Raw genomic sequence first — 20,563 nt, 5'->3', positions numbered from 1 at the left:
TTGACATTACAGGGTATTTTGTGTAGATCGTTGACAAAATCCCACCTTGAAACACAACAGAATGTGGAAAAAGTCAAGGGGTGTGAATGCTATCTGAAGATAATGTATACCACCCACTCTGTGGCAGGTCCATGACTATGTATAAAAAATGTTCTCATCAAAATATTTGTCCTACAACTCCATTGGTTTTCAGATGTAATTCAATATGTGGTGCTTTAATGTAATCACAAAAAGAACAGTACGCTGAAAACCTAGTGAATATAGATACCAGGAATCCGCTCTGCCAGCATACATGCTGACCACACCGTTAACGTCACGTGCGCGAGCGTTGCAAAATAAATTTACACGTACATGTTATTCAAGCATTGCACCCACACTGCTCACGTGTGTCTGCGTAGCCTGGCGCTAAAATAGAACTTGGTTCTATTTGTGCAACAGTAAGCTAGCTGTCACGCCCTGACCTTAGAGAGCTTTTTATGTCTCTATTTTGGTTTGGTCAGGGCGTGAGTTGGGGTGGGCATTCTATGTTTTGTGTTTCTATGATTTTCTATTTCTAGGTTTTGGCCGGGTATGGTTCTCAATCAGGGACAGCTGTCTATCATTGTCTCTGATTGGGAACCATACTTAGGTACCCCTTTTCCCACCTGTGTTTGTGGGAAGTTGACTTTGTTTAGGGCACATACATTGGGGCAAAAAAGTATTTAGTCAGCCACCAATTGTGCAAGTTCTCCCACTTAAAAAGATGAGGCCTGTAATTTTCATCATAGGTACACTTCAACTATGACAGACAAAATGAGAAATAAAAATCCAGAAAATCACATTGTAGGATTTTTTATTAATTTATTTGCAAATTATGGTGGAAAATAAGTATTTGGTCAATAACAAAAGTTTATCTCAATATTTTGTTATATACCCTGATAGCATCTGGTGTGGGTGAACAAAATCACCTTGCACGTGCGGTCTGGTCAGCATGTTACACTCCTTAAAAAAGGTACTATCTAGAACCTTAAAGATTTCTTTGGCTGTCTCCATGGGAGAACCCTTTGAAGAATCCTTTTTGGTTCTATGTAGAACCCTTTTGGTTCTACCTATAACCAAAAAGGGTTCTCCTATGGGGACAGCCAAAGAACCCTTTTGGAACCCTTTTTTCTAAGAGTGTAGGTGTCTACTGAATGTCTTTGAGTCAATTCTTTTTCTGCGAAAAGAGTAAAGAAAACAATCATTCATTACATTTGTAAGGCACTTTTCATTATAGAAGAATCTCAAAGTGGATAAATTACATTATACATAATGCATTTAATACATTAGTAGCTAGAACATATGAGAGAACAACCAATGTCTTCTTTGACAGAAGGCAACCTTGACCATGTATAGCTAGACTACAGTACACATGAGTTTTCTGACATACAACCAGGGTTGTGTAGGTTACTTTCTAAATGTAATCCGTTAAATTACTAGTTACCTGTCCAAAATTGTAATCAGTAACATTACTTTTGGATTACCCAATTACGTAATCTGAATACATTTCGTTACTTTTAGATGACTTCCCCCTTAAAAAGAGGCATTAGAAGGAGACAAACATAATAATAATAATATATGCCATTTAGCAGACGCTTTTATCCAAAGCGACTTACAATCATGTGTGCATACATTCTACGTATGGGTGGTCCTGGGAATCGAACCCACTACCCTGAGCTACAGAGGACCGTATGTTACCAATTGAACAACATCTATTGCAGGATAAATCAATGTTAAAGTTTACATAGCTGGTCATATATGGATGTTACATTTGACTTTATGGGTTGGTTATGTAGGCTTCTTCTAACCCATCGCTTTCTACTGCAGTTAAAGTCGGAAGTTGACATACACTTAGGTTGGAGTCAATAAAATTTGTTTTTCAACCACTACACAAATTTCTTGTGAACAAACTATAGTTTTGTCAAGTAGGTTAGGAGATATACTTTGTGCATGACACAAGTAATTTTTCCAACAATTGTTTGCAGACAGATTATTTCACTTATAATTCACTGTATCACAATTCCAGTGGGTCAGAAGTTTACATACACTAAGTTGACTGTGCCTTTAAACAGCTTGAAAAAGTCCAGAAAATGATGTCATGGCTTTAGAAGCTTCTTATAGGCTGACATCATTTGAGTCAATTGGAGGTGTACCTGTGGATGTATTTCAAGGCCTACCTTCAAACTCAGTGCCTCTTTGCTTGATATCATAGGAAAATCAAAAGAAATCAGTCAAGACATCAGAAAACAATTGGACCTTCCAAATAGACGATGACCCCAAGCATACTTCCAAAGTTGTGGCAAAATGGCTTAAGGTCAACAAAGTCAAGGTATTGGAGTGGCCATCACAAAGCCCTGACCTCAATCCCATAGAAAATCCGTGGGCAGAGATAAAAAGCGTGTGTGAGCAAGGAGGCCTACAAACGTGACTCAGTTACACCAGCTCTGTCAGGAGGAATTGGCCAACATTCACCCAACTTATTGTGGGAAGCTGGTGAAAGGCTACTCGAAAGGTTTGACCCAAATTCAACAATTTAAAGGCAATGCTACCAAATACTAATTGAATGTATGTAAACCTCTGACCCACTGGGAATGTGATGAAAGAAATAAAAGCTGAAATAAATTATTCTCTCTACTATTATTCTGAAATTTCACATTCTTAAAAATAAAGTGTTGATCCCAACTGACCTAAATCAGGGAATTTTTACTAGGATTAAATGTCAGGAATTATGAAAAACTGAGTTTAAATGTATTTGGCTAAGGTGTATGTCAACTTCTGACTTCAACTGTACATATAATAATACAATTAAATTATATTTTTACATTAAAATACAAAGTCTAGCAGAGTTCCAGTCATTCCAATAACTGTTATACCCCTTATTCTTCAAGAACAGGGCTTGGAAATATGAAAGTACAGATCAGCCAAATTGTTTTACCTGAGCATGACCCCAACACTAAGGACATATTAGCCACATTGTTTTACCTGAGCATGACCCCAACACTAAGGACATATTAGCCACATTGTTTTACCTGAGCATGACCCCAACACTAAGGACATATTAGCCACATTGTTTTACCTGAGCATGACCCCAACACTAAGGACATATTAGCCACATTGTTTTACCTGAGCATGACCCCAACACTAAGGACATATTAGCCACATTGTTTTTTACCTAAGGACATATTAGCCACATTGAGCATAAGGAGCCACAACACTAAGGACATATTAGCCACATTGTTTTACCTGAGCATGACCCCAACACTAAGGACATATTAGCCACGTTGTTTTACCTGAGCATGACCACAACACTAAGGACATATTAGCCACATTGTTTTACCTGAGCATGACCCCAACACTAAGGACATATTAGCCACGTTGTTTTACCTGAGCATGACCACAACACTAAGGACATATTAACAACATTGTTTTACCTGAGCATGACCCCAACACTAAGGACGTATTAGCCAGCCCTACTCTGTTGTTTATGATTTTGTTGTCATGGAGGACTGATTGGGCTCAATGATTCGAGTTGAAAAATAAATTCTGCGCTCATGGAATGGCCTGCTTTGAGCAATACTGAAGAAAAAAAGCCCCACTTGTATTCCATAGGCTAGGATCCGCACTATGCAGCTGTTGCAAGAGCACATTTTTCACTGGCTGTCCACTGGTTTCAAAAACAATGATTGATAGGCAGCTTAAACTTCTGGAATTCAACCATTACCAAATACACATTTAGATTTGTGAACAGCCATCCACAACTACCACAATCCGTAAGGAGTAAATAGCTCAATTAAAGAGCAGCAGTGTGATTCACATCAATGCGCTATGTAGATAACAATAATAAGTGATACCCGTATCACCGTAGACTAAACCACTGCTGTAATCCTTACCGCCAAGCGTTTATTCAAGTTGGATAATCTTTGGATGCCGACAACAGTCATATCATTGGAAGAGATATCTTGAACTGTAGCCCACAAAAGCCTACTCCTGCTCTTTTCCCACAATGCATCACACCCAGTTGGTGTGTCCTCATAGTGGTCTCTGACTTGTGGTCAGACTCTCAGGTGGAACAAACTTAAATGTGCGCCTTTTTTCAATGCTGATTTGAATATCATGGAGAAAACAGAAAAGTGTCAAATATTTTTTTCCCGCAAACATCCTTTATGAATTTATAAGTAATCCTCAAAGTAATCATTTCGTTTTTCAAAAGTATCTGTAATATGATCACATTTTTTTTGCTGGTAACGTAACGGATTACAGTTACAATTTTTAGTAATCCTTTACATGTAACTGATTCCATGTAATCCGTTACTCCCTAACCCTGCATACTGCACATGCTTTTCTAGAGTAACATATCTGTATGATATGTAGTGTGGATGTCTAGGCCTTTTGGGTATGGCTGATAAAACAGAACATATTCTCACATTTACTTTCTAAATGTTATGCATCAGTTCGAGCTTTCTTCTGTTTAAGGCATTCCACTCCAATAATTACACTGATCAAAAAAATATAAACGCAACATGTAATGTGTTGGTCCCATGTTTCATGAGTTGAAATAAAAGATCCAATACATTTTCCATACACAAAAAAAAGCTTATTTCTCTTATTTTGTGCACAAATTTGTTTACTTCCCTGTTAGTGAGAATTTCTTTGCCAAGATAATCCATCCACCTGACAGGTGTGGCATATCAAGAAGCTGATTAAACAGCATGATTATTACACAGGTGCTCCTTGTGTTGGGGACAATAAATGGCCACTCTAAAATGTGCAGTTTGTCACACAACACAATGTCACAAAATTGAATGCTGTAGCCAAAGAATTTAATGTTAATTTCTCTACCATAAGCCACCTCCAACGTAATTTGAAAGAATTTGGCAGTACGTCCAACCGGCCTTACAACGTGTAACCATACCAGCCCAGGACCTCCACATCCGGCTTCTTCACCTGCGGGATCATCTGACGGCTGATGAAAACTGTGGGTTTGCACAACCAAATAACTTCTGCACAAACTGTCAGAAAGCGTCTCAGGGAAGCTCATCTGCGTGCTCGTTGTCCTCACCAGGGTCTTGACCTGACAGCAGTTTGGTGTCGTAACCGTAGGCAGTGGGCAAATGCTCAGCTTCGATGGCCACTGGCATGCTGGAGAAATGTGCTCTTCACAGATGAATCCCGGTTTCAACTGTACCGGGCAAAATTGCGGACAGAGTGTGTGGCGTTGTGTGGGCGAGCAATTTGCTGATGTCAAAGTTGTGAACAGAGTTGGCATGTACGACAGCGAGTTCCAGTTCCCTACAATATCCAGCAACTTCGCACAGCAATTGAAGAGGGGTGGGACAACATTCGACAGCCCACAATCAATACCTGTTCAACTCTATGCGAAGGAGATGTGTCGTGCAGCATAAGACAAATGGTGGTCACACCAGATACTGACTGGTTTTCTGACACATGCCTCCATCTTTTATTTTCAAGGTATCTGTGACCAACAGATGCATATCTGCATTCCCAGTCATGTGAAATACATAGATTAGGGCCTAATGAATTCATTTCAACAGACTGATTTCCTTATATGAACTGTAACTCAGTAAAATCTTTGAAATGATTGCATGTTGCACTTATATTTTTGTTCAATGTAGATTCTTAACTATAAATCAAAAAAGTAATAAAATACACAGAGATTTGGTTGTTGGGTGAGTCTTGCGGGCAGATAAGATACAGTAAATTAAGGACACCATTAAATGGAGAAGTAATTAAATGGGCTTTTAAACTAATGGCCTGGACTCACACTGTTCCCTGCAAGTATGACACGAGTCAACAGTCAAACTCAACTTGATAGAACTGAAACACCCAGAGGAAATAAAGTACAGAAGTCACCTTCATATGGAACTGCTTGAGCAACTGAAACACCCAGAGGGAAATAAGAGTCTAACAAATCCCCATCTATTTAAAACATGTATTATTTAGTAACAGGTAGCCTACAACCTGACCAGGTACGCTCTGAGCCCATGTAATAATATACTATAGCAGAGCTTTATTACTAACAGGTAGTCTACAACCTGACCAGGTAAGCTCTGAGCCCATGTAATAATATACTATAGCAGAGCTTTATTACTAACAGGTAGTCTACAACCTGACCAGGTACGCTCTGAGCCCATGTAATAATATACTATAGCAGAGCTTTATTAGTAACAGGTAGTCTACAACCTGACCAGGTAAGCTCTGAGCCCATGTAATAATATACTATAGCAGAGCTTTATTACTAACAGGTAGTCTACAACCTGACCAGGTAAGCTCTGAGCCCATGTAATAATATACTATAGCAGAGCTTTATTACTAACAGGGGGCAATGACCAGGTACGCTTTACACCTGACCAGGTACGCATCTGAGCCCATGTAATAATATCCTATAGCAGAGCTTTATTACTAACAGGTAGTCTACAACCTGACCAGGTACGCTCTGAGCCCATGTAATAATATACTATAGCAGAGCTTTATTACTAACAGGTAGTCTACAACCTGACCAGGTAAGCTCTGAGCCCATGTAATAATATACTATAGCAGAGCTTTATTACTAACAGGTAGTCTACAACCTGACCAGGTAAGCTCTGAGCCCATGTAATAATATACTATAGCAGAGCTTTATTACTAACAGGTAGTCTACAACCTGACCAGGTAAGCTCTGAGCCCATGTAATAATATACTATAGCAGAGCTTTATTACTAACAGGTAGTCTACAACCTGACCAGGTAAGCTCTGAGCCCATGTAATAATATACTATAGCAGAGCTTTATTACTAACAGGTAGTCTACAACCTGACCAGGTACGCTCTGAGCCCATGTAATAATATCCTATAGCAGAGCTTTATTAGTAGACTGGGAGCAATGGTGTAGTCTACAACCTGACCAGGTACGCTCTGTGCCCATGTAATAATATACTATAGCAGAGCTTTATTAGTAACAGGTAGTCTACAACCTGACCAGGTAAGCTCTGAGCCCATGTAATAATATACTATAGCAGAGCTTTATTAGTAACAGGTAGTCTACAACCTGACCAGGTACGCTCTGAGCCCATGTAATAATATACTATAGCAGAGCTTTATTAGTAACAGGTAGCCTACAACCTGACCAGGTACGCTCTGAGCCCATGTAATAATATACTATAGCAGAGCTTTATTACTAACAGGTAGTCTACAACCTGACCAGGTACGCTCTGAGCCCATGTAATAATATACTATAGCAGAGCTTTATTACTAACAGGTAGCCTACAACCTGACCAGGTAAGCTCTGAGCCCATGTAATAATATCCTATAGCAGAGCTTTACTAGTAACAGGTAGTCTACAACCTGACCAGGTACGCTGAGCCCTGAGCCCATGTAACTAATATAGTAACAGGTAGCTCTGTAGACAGGTACGCTCTGAGCCCGGACCGTGCAGGCTAGTAACAGGTAGTCTACAACCTGACCACCGCTCTGAGCCCATGTAATAATATACTATAGCAGAGCTTTATTAGTAACAGGTAGTCTACAACCTGACCAGGTACGCTCTGAGCCCATGTAATAATATACTATAGCAGAGCTTTATTACTAACAGGTAGTCTACAACCTGACCAGGTACGCTCTGAGCCCATGTAATAATATCCTATAGCAGAGCTTTATTAGTAACAGGTAGTCTACAACCTGACCAGGTACGCTCTGAGCCCATGTAATAATATACTATAGCAGAGCTTTATTACTAACAGGTAGCCTACAACCTGACCAGGTACGCTCTGAGCCCATGTAATAATATACTATAGCAGAGCTTTATTAGTAACAGGTAGCCTACAACCTGACCAGGTACGCTCTGAGCCCATGTAATAATGTACTATAGCAGAGCTTTATTACTAACAGGTAGCCTACAACCTGACCAGGTACGCTCTGAGCCCATGTAATAATATACTATAGCAGACTCTATTCTGCAGCTCTATTACTAACAGGTAGTCTACAACCTGACCAGGTACGCGCTCTGAGCCCATGTAATAATATACTATAGCAGACTATTAGCAGGTAGTCTACAACCTGACCAGGTAAGCTCTGAGCCCATGTAATAATATACCAGGCAGAGCTTTATTAGTAACAGGTAGTCTACAACCTGACCAGGTACGCTCTGAGCCCATGTAATAATATACTATAGCAGAGCTTTATTACTAACAGGTAGCCTACAACCTGACCAGGTAAGCTCTGAGCCCATGTAATAATATACTATAGCAGAGCTTTATTAGTAACAGGTAGCCTACAACCTGACCAGGTACGCTCTGAGCCCATGTAATAATATCATATAGCAGAGCTTTATTACTAACAGGTAGTCTACAACCTGACCAGGTACGCTCTGAGCCCATGTAATAATATACTATAGCAGAGCTTTATTACTAACAGGTAGCCTACAACCTGACCAGGTAAGCTCTGAGCCCATGTAATAATATCCTATAGCAGAGCTTTACTAGTAACAGGTAGTCTACAACCTGACCAGGTACGCTCTGAGCCCATGTAATAATATACTATAGCAGAGCTTTATTAGTAACAGGTAGTCTACAACCTGACCAGGTACGCTCTGAGCCCATGTAATAATATACTATAGCAGAGCTTTATTAGTAACAGGTAGCCTACAACCTGACCAGGTACGCTCTGAGCCCATGTAATAATGTACTATAGCAGAGCTTTATTACTAACAGGTAGTCTACAACCTGACCAGGTACGCTCTGAGCCCATGTAATAATGTACTATAGCAGAGCTTTATTACTAACAGGTAGTCTACAACCTGACCAGGTACGCTCTGAGCCCATGTAATAATATACTATAGCAGAGCTTTATTACTAACAGGTAGTCTACAACCTGACCAGGTACGCTCTGAGCCCATGTAATAATATACTATAGCAGAGCTTTATTACTAACAGGTAGTCTACAACCTGACCAGGTACGCTCTGAGCCCATGTAATAATGTACTATAGCAGAGCTTTATTAGTAACAGGTAGTCTACAACCTGACCAGATACGCTCTGAGCCCATGTAATAATATCATATAGCAGAGCTTTATTAGTAACAGGTAGTCTACAACCTGACCAGATACGCTCTGAGCCCATGTAATAATATACTATAGCAGAGCTTTATTACTAACAGGTAGTCTACAACCTGACCAGGTAAGCTCTGAGCCCATGTAATAATATCCTATAGCAGAGCTTTACTAGTAACAGGTAGTCTACAACCTGACCAGGTACGCTCTGAGCCCATGTAATAATATCCTATAGCAGAGCTTTATTACTAACAGGTAGTCTACAACCTGACCAGGTACGCTCTGAGCCCATGTAATAATATACTATAGCAGAGCTTTATTACTAACAGGTAGTCTACAACCTGACCAGGTACGCTCTGAGCCCATGTAATAATATACTATAGCAGAGCTTTATTAGTAACAGGTAGTCTACAACCTGACCAGGTAAGCTCTGAGCCCATGTAATAATATCCTATAGCAGAGCTTTATTACTAACAGGTAGTCTACAACCTGACCAGGTACGCTCTGAGCCCATGTAATAATATCCTATAGCAGAGCTTTATTACTAACAGGTAGTCTACAACCTGACCAGGTACGCTCTGAGCCCATGTAATAATATCCTATAGCAGAGCTTTATTACTAACAGGTTGTCTACAACCTGACCAGGTACGCTCTGAGCCCATGTAATAATATCCTATAGCAGAGCTTTATTACTAACAGGTAGCCTACAACCTGACCAGGTAAGCTCTGAGCCCATGTAATAATATCCTATAGCAGAGCTTTATTACTAACAGGTAGTCTACAACCTGACCAGGTATGCTCTGAGCCCATGTAATAATATCCTATAGCAGAGCTTTATTACTAACAGGTTGTCTACAACCTGACCAGGTAAGCTCTGAGCCCATGTAATAATATCCTATAGCAGAGCTTTATTACTAACAGGTAGTCTACAACCTGACCAGGTACGCTCTGAGCCCATGTAATAATATCCTATAGCAGAGCTTTATTACTAACAGGTAGTCTACAACCAGACCAGGTACGCTCTGAGCCCATGTAATAATATCCTATAGCAGAGCTTTATTACTAACAGGTAGTCTACAATCTGACCAGGTACGCTCTGAGCCCATGTAATAAGGTGAATGCACCAATTTGTAAGTCGCTCTGGATAAGAGCGTCTGCTAAATGACTTAAATGTAATGTAATGTAATAATATCCTATAGCAGAGCTTTATTAGTAACAGGTAGTCTACAACCTGACCAGATACGCTCTGAGCCCATGTAATAATATACTATAGCAGAGCTTTATTACTAACAGGTAGTCTACAACCTGACCAGATACGCTCTGAGCCCATGTAATAATATCCTATAGCAGAGCTTTATTACTAACAGGTAGTCTACAACCTGACCAGATACGCTCTGAGCCCATGTAATAATATCCTATAGCAGAGCTTTATTACTAACAGGTAGTCTACAACCTGACCAGGTACGCTCTGAGCCCATGTAATAATATCCTATAGCAGAGCTTTATTACTAACAGGTAGTCTACAACCTGACCAGATACGCTCTGAGCCCATGTAATAATATACTATAGCAGAGCTTTATTACTAACAGGTAGTCTACAACCTGACCAGATACGCTCTGAGCCCATGTAATAATATCCTATAGCAGAGCTTTATTACTAACAGGTAGTCTACAACCTGACCAGATACGCTCTGAGCCCATGTAATAATATCCTATAGCAGAGCTTTATTACTAACAGGTAGTCTACAACCTGACCAGGTACGCTCTGAGCCCATGTAATAATATCCTATAGCAGAGCTTTATTACTAACAGGTAGTCTACAACCTGACCAGGTACGCTCTGAGCCCATGTAATAATATACTATAGCAGAGCTTTATTACTAACAGGTAGTCTACAACCTGACCAGGTACGCTCTGAGCCCATGTAATAATATACTATAGCAGAGCTTTATTAGTAACAGGTAGTCTACAACCTGACCAGGTACGCTCTGAGCCCATGTAATAATATCCTATAGCAGAGCTTTATTACTAACAGGTAGTCTACAACCTGACCAGGTACGCTCTGAGCCCATGTAATAATATCCTATAGCAGAGCTTTATTACTAACAGGTAGTCTACAACCTGACCAGGTACGCTCTGAGCCCATGTAATAATATCCTATAGCAGAGCTTTATTACTAACAGGTAGTCTACAACCTGACCAGGTACGCTCTGAGCCCATGTAATAATATCCTATAGCAGAGCTTTATTACTAACAGGTTGTCTACAACCTGACCAGGTAAGCTCTGAGCCCATGTAATAATATCCTATAGCAGAGCTTTATTACTAACAGGTAGTCTACAACCTGACCAGGTACGCTCTGAGCCCATGTAATAATATCCTATAGCAGAGCTTTATTACTAACAGGTAGTCTACAACCTGACCAGGTACGCTCTGAGCCCATGTAATAATATCCTATAGCAGAGCCCATGTAATAATATCCTATAGCAGAGCTTTATTACTAACAGGTAGTCTACAACCAGACCAGGTACGCTCTGAGCCCATGTAATAATATCCTATAGCAGAGCTTTATTACTAACAGGTAGTCTACAATCTGACCAGGTACGCTCTGAGCCCATGTAATAAGGTGAATGCACCAATTTGTAAGTAGCTCTGGATAAGAGCGTCTGCTAAATGACTTAAATGTAATGTAATGTAATAATATCCTATAGCAGAGCTTTATTAGTAACAGGTAGTCTACAACCTGACCAGATACGCTCTGAGCCCATGTAATAATATACTATAGCAGAGCTTTATTACTAACAGGTAGTCTACAACCTGACCAGATACGCTCTGAGCCCATGTAATAATATCCTATAGCAGAGCTTTATTGTGGTAAACCAAGAAACTACAAATCAACCCACACTCCAACCAACCAAGCCCAGCTGTCTTCAAACACTGAGCAGCTTGGTGGTACAAGGCTCCTCCTCAGCATCTGAGACACAGAGATAGGCCATATTTGAAGAAGAGAATCAGCATGGCTGAGCCAGCCTTTGGTTGTGTAAGATGTTTATTGTTTCATGTCTCCATCATAAGAAAGCTCTAGCTGGTGTAACTCTCTGTCTCACTCTCTCCCCCGTTCCGCTGCCCCCACACTTCTGCTCCTTGATTGGTTAATGAGGTCCACTGTTCGGCTCTCCTCCCACGCTGCCATTAGGGCTCACTAAGTGACAGCCTGGTTGCCGGGCATGTGTCACCGGTCCACTCGTCATTGTAACTAACATATCATACATGATGATATCACCTGCAGGGGACAGAGTCTCCTGGAGAGCGGAGTGGAGCAACCTACACAGACAGACTGGTTTCAGTGCACAGCTAAGTAATTTAGTGCACAGCTAAGTGAGACACTCACTGTAAATGTAAATATAAGATGTTGAACTGAGCTCAGATCAGGAGTTGTGTCACATATTTCAAGAGTGTATATTTTAGCTGTTCTTAATTAATGTTCTGTTCTGAGTCAAGCTAATCTTAATGTCACTTTGGAACAGGACTCAGAACCACTCAGCACTACTGATGTCTGGAACAGGCTTCAGAACCACTCAGCACAGCTGAACCGGACTCAGAACCACTCAGCACTACTGATGTCTGGAACAGGCTTCAGAACCACTCAGCACAGCTGAACAGGACTCAGAACCACTCAGCACTACTGATGTCTGGAACAGGCTTCAGAACCACTCAGCACTACTGATGTCTGGAACAGGACTCAGAACCACTCAGCACTACTGATGTCTGGAACAGGACTCAGAACCACTCAGCACTACTGATGTCTGGAACAGGACTCAGAACCACTCAGCACTACTGATGTCTGGAACAGGACCCAGAACCACTCAGCACTACTGATGTCTGGAACAGGACCCAGAACCACTCAGCACTGCTGATGTCTGGAACAGGACCCAGAACCACTCAGCACTACTGATGTCTGGAACAGGACCCAGAACCACTCAGCACTACTGATGTCTGGAACAGGACCCAGAACCACTCAGCACTACTGATGTCTGGAACAGGACCCAGAACCACTCAGCACTACTGATGTCTGGAACAGGACTCAGAACCACTCAGCACTACTGATGTCTGGAACAGGACTCAGAACCACTCAGCACTACTGATGTCTGGAACAGGCTTCAGAACCACTCAGCACTACTGATGTCTGGAACAGGACTCAGAACCACTCAGCACTACTGATGTCTGGAACAGGACTCAGAACCACTCAGCACTACTGATGTCTGGAACAGGACTCAGAACCACTCAGCACTACTGATGTCTGGAACAGGACTCAGAACCACTCAGCACTACTGATGTCTGGAACCTCTCCTTCTCTCTCTTTCCTTTTCCTCCCCATCTCTCTCTCTTCTTCACTCATTCTCTCCTTCTCTCACATTAGACCACATCCAGCTTGGACTCTTTCTCACTGGCCTCTCCTCTTTATCTTCCCCTCTCTCTCCCTTCTGTAACAGGTTAGAGGTTGACATGGTATAGTATCTATGGGTTGTCCCTCACGCTTCACTTCCTTCTTCCCCTCCTCTCTCCCTTCTGTAACAGGTTAGAGGTTGACATGGTATAGTATCTATGGGTTGTCCCTCACGCTACACTTCCTTCTTCCCCTCCTCTCTGTCCTCTCTACATCTCTAAACCATGTCCAGACGCTCTTTTCCTCTCCTGCTCTCCTCCTGGCCCTGGGCTAAGCTCTCCAGATGGCACTGCCAGCTCCACAGCCACTCCACATCAAAGGGCCACGGGGCCGAGAAGAAAGGAGAGGAGAGAAGAGAAGAGAACTTCCGTGTCACTGTAGCCATGACTGATCCAAGTCACACACACACAGACACAAACACACACAGACACTCACACACACTGTCATAGATGGATCCACGTAGAACAGGCATCATTGACACTCACTGACGCTAAGCAAAAGCTAACACTGCCACATTTGGGCAGCATTGGTGAAGACCTATTACTTAAAGGAAAGGTTCACCCATTTTTAATGTTATTTTGTTTTTGTGCATCTCTGAGGGATGTTCTATCGATTCCCTGGGTCATTTAATGTTTTTATGTGTATCTGCGTTATTGGCGTGTAAGCAGGCAGAAATCGGTACGCTATTACGTACAACCGTGATAAAGTCTCTCTCACTACACTGGAAGTAAATATGAACAGGACTTTTAGATGGTGAAAACATCTATCATACCTGTCAGACTTCAATACTGGCCGATGTCATAACTCGGGAGGATGTCTTCTCTCCAATGAGTCATTGATCATATTTTTACGATATCGAGACCTCGAGAAATGTAGAATTTAACAGAGGGTCCACAACAATATTGTTCTCACATATTTGTGTTATTTAACACTTAATTGAAGGAATATGTGATTTTAGGTGGATTTTCCCTTTAATATTGGATATCAATATCTCATCTGCTTGATATGACAATCTGTTTGATTATTTCAGCAATTGTGTGAGAGACGACAGAAAGGGGGGATAGGTAGTGAGAGCGGAAGAGAGAGAATGTTTCTGTTAAAGAGAGAAAGAAAGAAAGAGGGGGAGGCAGAGAGACAGAAGCAGGAAGAGAGAGACAGAAGCAGGAAGAGAGAGACAGAAGCAGGAAGAGAGAGACAGAAGCAGGAAGAGAGAGACAGAAGCAGGAAGAGAGAGACAGAAGCAGGAAGAGAGAGACAGACAGAAGCAGGAAGAGACAGACAGAAGCAGGAAGAGAGAGACAGACAGACAGAAGCAGGAAGACAGACAGACAGACAGACAGACAGACAGACAGACAGACAGACAGACAGACAGACAGACAGACAGACAGACAGACAGACAGACAGACAGACAGACAGACAGACAGACAGACAGACAGACAGACAGACAGACAGACAGACAGACAGACAGACAGACAGACAGACAGACAGACAGACAGACAGACAGAGACAGAGACAGAGACAGAGACAGAGAGAGAGAGAGAGAGAGAAGCAGCCTGTGAATGGGCCAGTGTCTCAGCATGGCCATATGACAGTGATACAACGTCTCCACAGTGGATCCCAGCCAGTGACCTTTACAAAGTCCACTAGAACCAGATCAAACTAGACTGGCCAATAACCGGGAATTACCTTAGTTACCGCGGTTACCTCTACCTCTGAACAATATGCATACAGACTTCTGAAAGAAACTAAGAAAGCAAATACATTTGAAACTGATCTTGTGACCTCAGTCACACACACACACACACGCACGCACGCACACAACTCCATCCTTCCAATACACAGACACTCACACAGACACACACACAGGCCATATGCACACACACACGCACTCACGCACACAGGCCAATATCACGCACACACACACATCCACTGTACACACACTCCCATTCTGAGTAATACCAACCAAATGGCTCCAAGTGAGTAGAGTACACAGCCCCATGGGAGCTGCAGGGTGCTCAGCCTCCTCCCACACTAAGACACACTACAATAAAGACGTCTCACCTCGCCACTACTCTGGCCCACGCTCCCTTCCACTAACCTCTGCTGTGGAGGTGGGCAGAGAAAGGAGGCAAGGGAGGCTGGTCGCCTGGAAAGCGCTGCAGGACAATGAGATACCTGCCGTCAGGTCTTCGTACTGCACAGCGGGATCCCTGCCGCAGCCCTTTACCCGACCACGGCCCAGCAACCATAAACTAATAGCACTTTAATCATTCCTTTATAGGGCAAAGGCTTCCTGGGCAATTGATAACTCATCCTGTACTCAAGGCAGTCGCCTTGGCATCGCTTTACGAGTTGCTGTTGCAGGAGATTATGCTGTGAGATTGAGACGCAAATGTTAGAGTATGATGTTACAGTACAAGTCCCATAGACTGTAGTTTAAATAAATAGAAACGGTATTATTAAAGCCCCAATAGCCACAGAAGAGGAATGACACATTTATGTTATACAACAAGCGTGCAATATCCTCTCTGCTTAAAATACAAAAGTATGATTGAAGCCCAAATATTCCCCAGTGAGGTATGATGCAAATATTCATTATCCTTAAACTGAAAAGCTTGCCTAGTGCCTCACACGTACAGCTCATTGAATAAATAAACAGTTGGAGAAAGGCACAGGCATTGAGATCTCTATCATGAAGAGTTAAACAAGGGATACAAGTATGAATCCCAAGATTTAGGACAAATGATTTGTACCATCTCATGGCAACTCTCAGCAGTCATGCATACGGTCTCTACATATGACAGAACATTCACTGTCATCCTTGGTGCAGATAAGGTAGCCTCTGACCTCTGTGGTACAGATGAAGCAGTGGGGTCATATTCAGACTCTAGCTGTTCCCTGCCAGTGCTGTACAGTATGCACTAGGTTTAGACATACATTTTAAAGTGAAAAATCGGAGTCTCAGTGTCATTCTGTTCCAGTGGAATTGCCCTACTTAATCAACCATACTCTCCTCTCAGTTCAAGCTGAGGTTTCTATTCTATTCTATTCTGTTCTATTCTATTCTGTTCTATTTTATTTTATTGTATTCTATTCAGTTCAGTCCATTTCAAGATGAGATGTCTTTACTGTGGTGAGGGGAGATTCAGTGAAGCCTGTGTCCTGTGGGAATTGTTTGCCATATGATAGGAGGTGAGTTCTCAATATCTAAAGAAAAGGCCTAGATATCAAGGGCATTGAACAATGAACCTAACACACTTTCGAACAATGTACCCCACACACACACACACACACACACACACACACACACACACACACACACACACACACACACACACACACACACACACACACACACACACACACACACACACACACACACACACACACACACACACACACACACACACACAACTGAGTGAACAGGAACTACAAAAAGCCAGTATATGTCCATCCCATGAGGTTGAGAGAGAGGGAGCATAGACACATCTCCTGGGATGGAGAATCCAACTGGCAGACGTTTCAGATCCCTGGTCTTTCCAAGAACAAGCACTCTGCATGTCCAAGAACACGCATCTGTTATCATATCATCCCACTTTCAATGTGTGTTGGTGGGCATGGATCATCAGCTCACAGCCCTCAGAGGATTCCACCATCCAACACATCCACATAGGCCTACAGTCCTATGCATAGCTCACTGCTCCACTCCTGTCTCTCACAAGCTTCCCATGTGAGTTCTGGCATCAAGGTTAGGCTACTCTGCTCATGAGAAGATTCCAACACATACCATTTGTTGATTGTGACGACTCAGGCTTTGAGGAATAGGCCTATCGCTAATATATCTCCTGTATGGTTTGTTGTCTCTCACTATCGCCTGTAATTAAAGCTGCCTATTTACTCATGTTCAGATAAGAGATCGCATTTGTATATGTTACCAATAGTATTTATTTACATTCATGCTTAGATAAAGTCATGATGTTGTTTAGTTTGTCTGAAATACACTGTTTAGTTTGTCTGAAATACACTGTACACTGTTTAGTTTGTCTGAAATACACTGTTTAGTTTGTCTGAAATACACTGTTTACTGTTTAGTTTGTCTGAAATACACTGTTTAGTTTGTCTGAAATACACTGTTTAGTTTGTCTGAAATACACTGTTTAGTTTGTCTGAAATACACTGTTTAGTTTGTCTGAAATACACTGTTTAGTTAGTTTGTCTGAAATACACTGTTTAGTTTGTCTGAAATACACTGTTTAGTTTGTCTGAAATACACTGTTTAGTTTGTCTGAAATACACTGTTTAGTTAGTTTGTCTGAAATACACTGTTTAGTTAGTTTGTCTGAAATACACTGTTTAGTTTGTCTGAAATACACTGTTTAGTTAGTTTGTCTGAAATACACTGTTTAGTTTGTCTGAAATACACTGTTTAGTTTGTCTGAAATACACTGTTTAGTTAGTTTGTCTGAAATACACTGTTTAGTTTGTCTGAAATACACTGTTTAGTTTGTCTGAAATACACTGTTTAGTTTGTCTGAAATACACTGTTTAGTTTGTCTGAAATACACTGTTTAGTTTGTCTGAAATACAATGTTTAGTTTGTCTGAAATACACTGTTTAGTTTGTCTGAAATACACTGTTTAGTTTGTCTGACTGTTTAGTTTGTCTGAAATACACTGTTTAGTTTGTTGACTGTTTAGTTTGTCTGAAAAAACATACACTGTTTAGTTTGTCTGAAATCACTGTTTAGTTTGTCTTACACTGTTTAGAAATACACTGTTTATGAAATACACTGTTTAGTTTGTCTGAAATACACTGTTTAGTTTGTCTGAAATCAGAATGACCACTGTTTAGTATGTAACATTATGACTGCAACCTTACACTGTTTAAAAAATACATCATTCATGCTGCTCAGAATGCTTCTGAAAAACTGTTTAGTTTGGAGGGGTTTGGAAATACACTGTGGAAAACGCTCCACTGTTTTTAAATACATCATTCACTGCTTCAAGCTACACTCTCCACACCCATCAAACGGAGCAAACGTACCTCAAAGGCTGTTGAAGAATGTTTTGGGAATAGTGTCGTTCAGTAGAACTTTTAATCGAATTGAACCAGCTTGACTCTCATGATGGGTGTTCTAGAGTGCACTCGCACGTCTCATGTGTAGCCTAGTGGTGTGCAATGTTTGAGATAATCTATTTTGAAACGTCAGTCATATAATATAACATTTTGTGCTTTATATGAATTATACTACTTCCAGTTAAAAGTATATTTGTTGTAAAATACATGTTTACGGTGTCTCCTTTGAGCTGTTTATTGTTTCATGTATGGATCATCCACCTGTCCTTAGTAGACCTTTGTCCTAACAGACCATTACCGTAAGCCATTTGGCCTTGTGAGCAGAGAGGCCTGGATATGTATTAACAACGGGCAGTTGTTTTAGCTTTCAGATGTGTGAGATTATACATGTGTACATACTGTATCTTCACGATCACTGTTGCACAGTGGGCCAACAACACTTAATAAAACCACTCCGTCTGCTGGCCCACTCTGAGCTCCAAAACCCAACTAACTAGGCTGCCAGGTCCATTATTCATAACATTTATTATGTGAGTTTCATTGTATCACTATTATGCCCTAGTAAGTACAGTATAGCAATTGTGGGAGACAGACTTCACACCACAGAGACCCTATTAAATGAGTATTCTAATTCCGTATTCTATGCTTCGCACTAATAACAGATATGGTTGTTGAACTAGGTTGAACTAGGTTCCATATTGATACCAACAGACTGATGTGTGCATAACTTGGTCCAACCTGACCTTGTAGCTTAATGACCCAGAGTTTGTCCTGGTCAGGTCACATGATCATAAAGCGTCTCAGAGGGGGAGTGTTGAACTAAGTAGAACCATACAGGGTAACCCTTTTTGGTGCTGGGTAGAACTCTTAGGAGAGGATTTTATCCAGAACCCTCAATGAAGGGTTCTACCGAGAAACCTTCTTTCTTTGAAGGGTCCTTCCTAGAACGGTTCCACCAGTCTTATAGTTTACAGGCCACATCAGACCTGTAAATCACATTATGGTGGCTTGCAAAGTGATGTGTAATTCCTATTGGAATCCAACCAGAGTAAAGATATCCAACAAGTGGAATTGCTAATCAACTGAAACCTGTATTCAGCACAACTGCCAGGGAAGGTATAATGCTCCGGGTGTCGTGGGTGTGGAGTCAAATGCAGGAGACAGAGTTCAATGCTGTGCGTCTTTTAATAGCACCAACGCACCACAGGGTGCTCACAAAAGTTACGTTCCCAAACACAGGGAATCAAAAAATACAATGGAGAAAATCACGACCAGGCACTAACACGTACCTCTACAACAGAGCCGAAGGTAACATTGAAATAATCCCGCACAACAACCAGGCGGGCCGGCTGTCTAATAAAGACAAACGAATTAACATGAACAGGTGCTACCACTAAACATACAAGGAGGGGGAGGAAAGACAATCAGTGGCAGCTAATAGGCCGGTGACGACGACCGCCGAGCTCCACCCGCCCGGGAAGGGGAAACACCCTCGGTCGGACTCGTGACAGAAGGGAAGATTTAATACAATTACTACCTAAAACATCTAAACTGGAACAACCATCTCAGTAACGAGTGCAATACATCCAATTACTAACAGATTGAATTGGTTTAAAAACCTGTATGCTATGTATCTTTGTGTAGCATAAAATGAATCAACCAACCAATACAAAAACACAGATTTTACAGTAAAAAAATCAATTCTGAAAATATCCCTGCAATAGAGCATGATGGGAAATATTACACACACTGAGTGTACAAAACATTAAGGACACCTGCTACCTGCTCTTTCCATGACATGATCCCTTATTGATGTCACTTGTTTATACTACTTCAATCAGTGTAGATGAAGGAAAGGAGAGGAGAGAGGTTAAAGAAGGATTTTTAAGCATTGAAACAATTGACACATGAGTGGTGTGTGTGTGCCGTCTAGAGGGTGAATGGACAAGACAACAGATGGAAGTGCCTTTGAACAGGGTATGGTA

At 41.4% G+C, this 20,563-nt stretch overlaps 1 long non-coding RNA gene across 1 annotated transcript in view; it reads right to left on the bottom strand.

Annotated features, from left to right (window-relative positions):
- The window catches only part of LOC124000054, a 79,558-nt gene that overhangs the window by 46,798 nt on the left and 12,197 nt on the right, over nucleotides 1–20,563 (bottom strand). The gene's annotated exons all lie outside the window — the stretch shown is intronic.

The sequence above is a fragment of the Oncorhynchus gorbuscha genome, linkage group LG16 (genome assembly GCF_021184085.1).
Source record: "Oncorhynchus gorbuscha isolate QuinsamMale2020 ecotype Even-year linkage group LG16, OgorEven_v1.0, whole genome shotgun sequence".
NCBI classification, from domain to species: Eukaryota; Metazoa; Chordata; class Actinopteri; order Salmoniformes; family Salmonidae; genus Oncorhynchus; species Oncorhynchus gorbuscha.
This window is presented reverse-complemented; position numbering and strand designations above follow the sequence as displayed.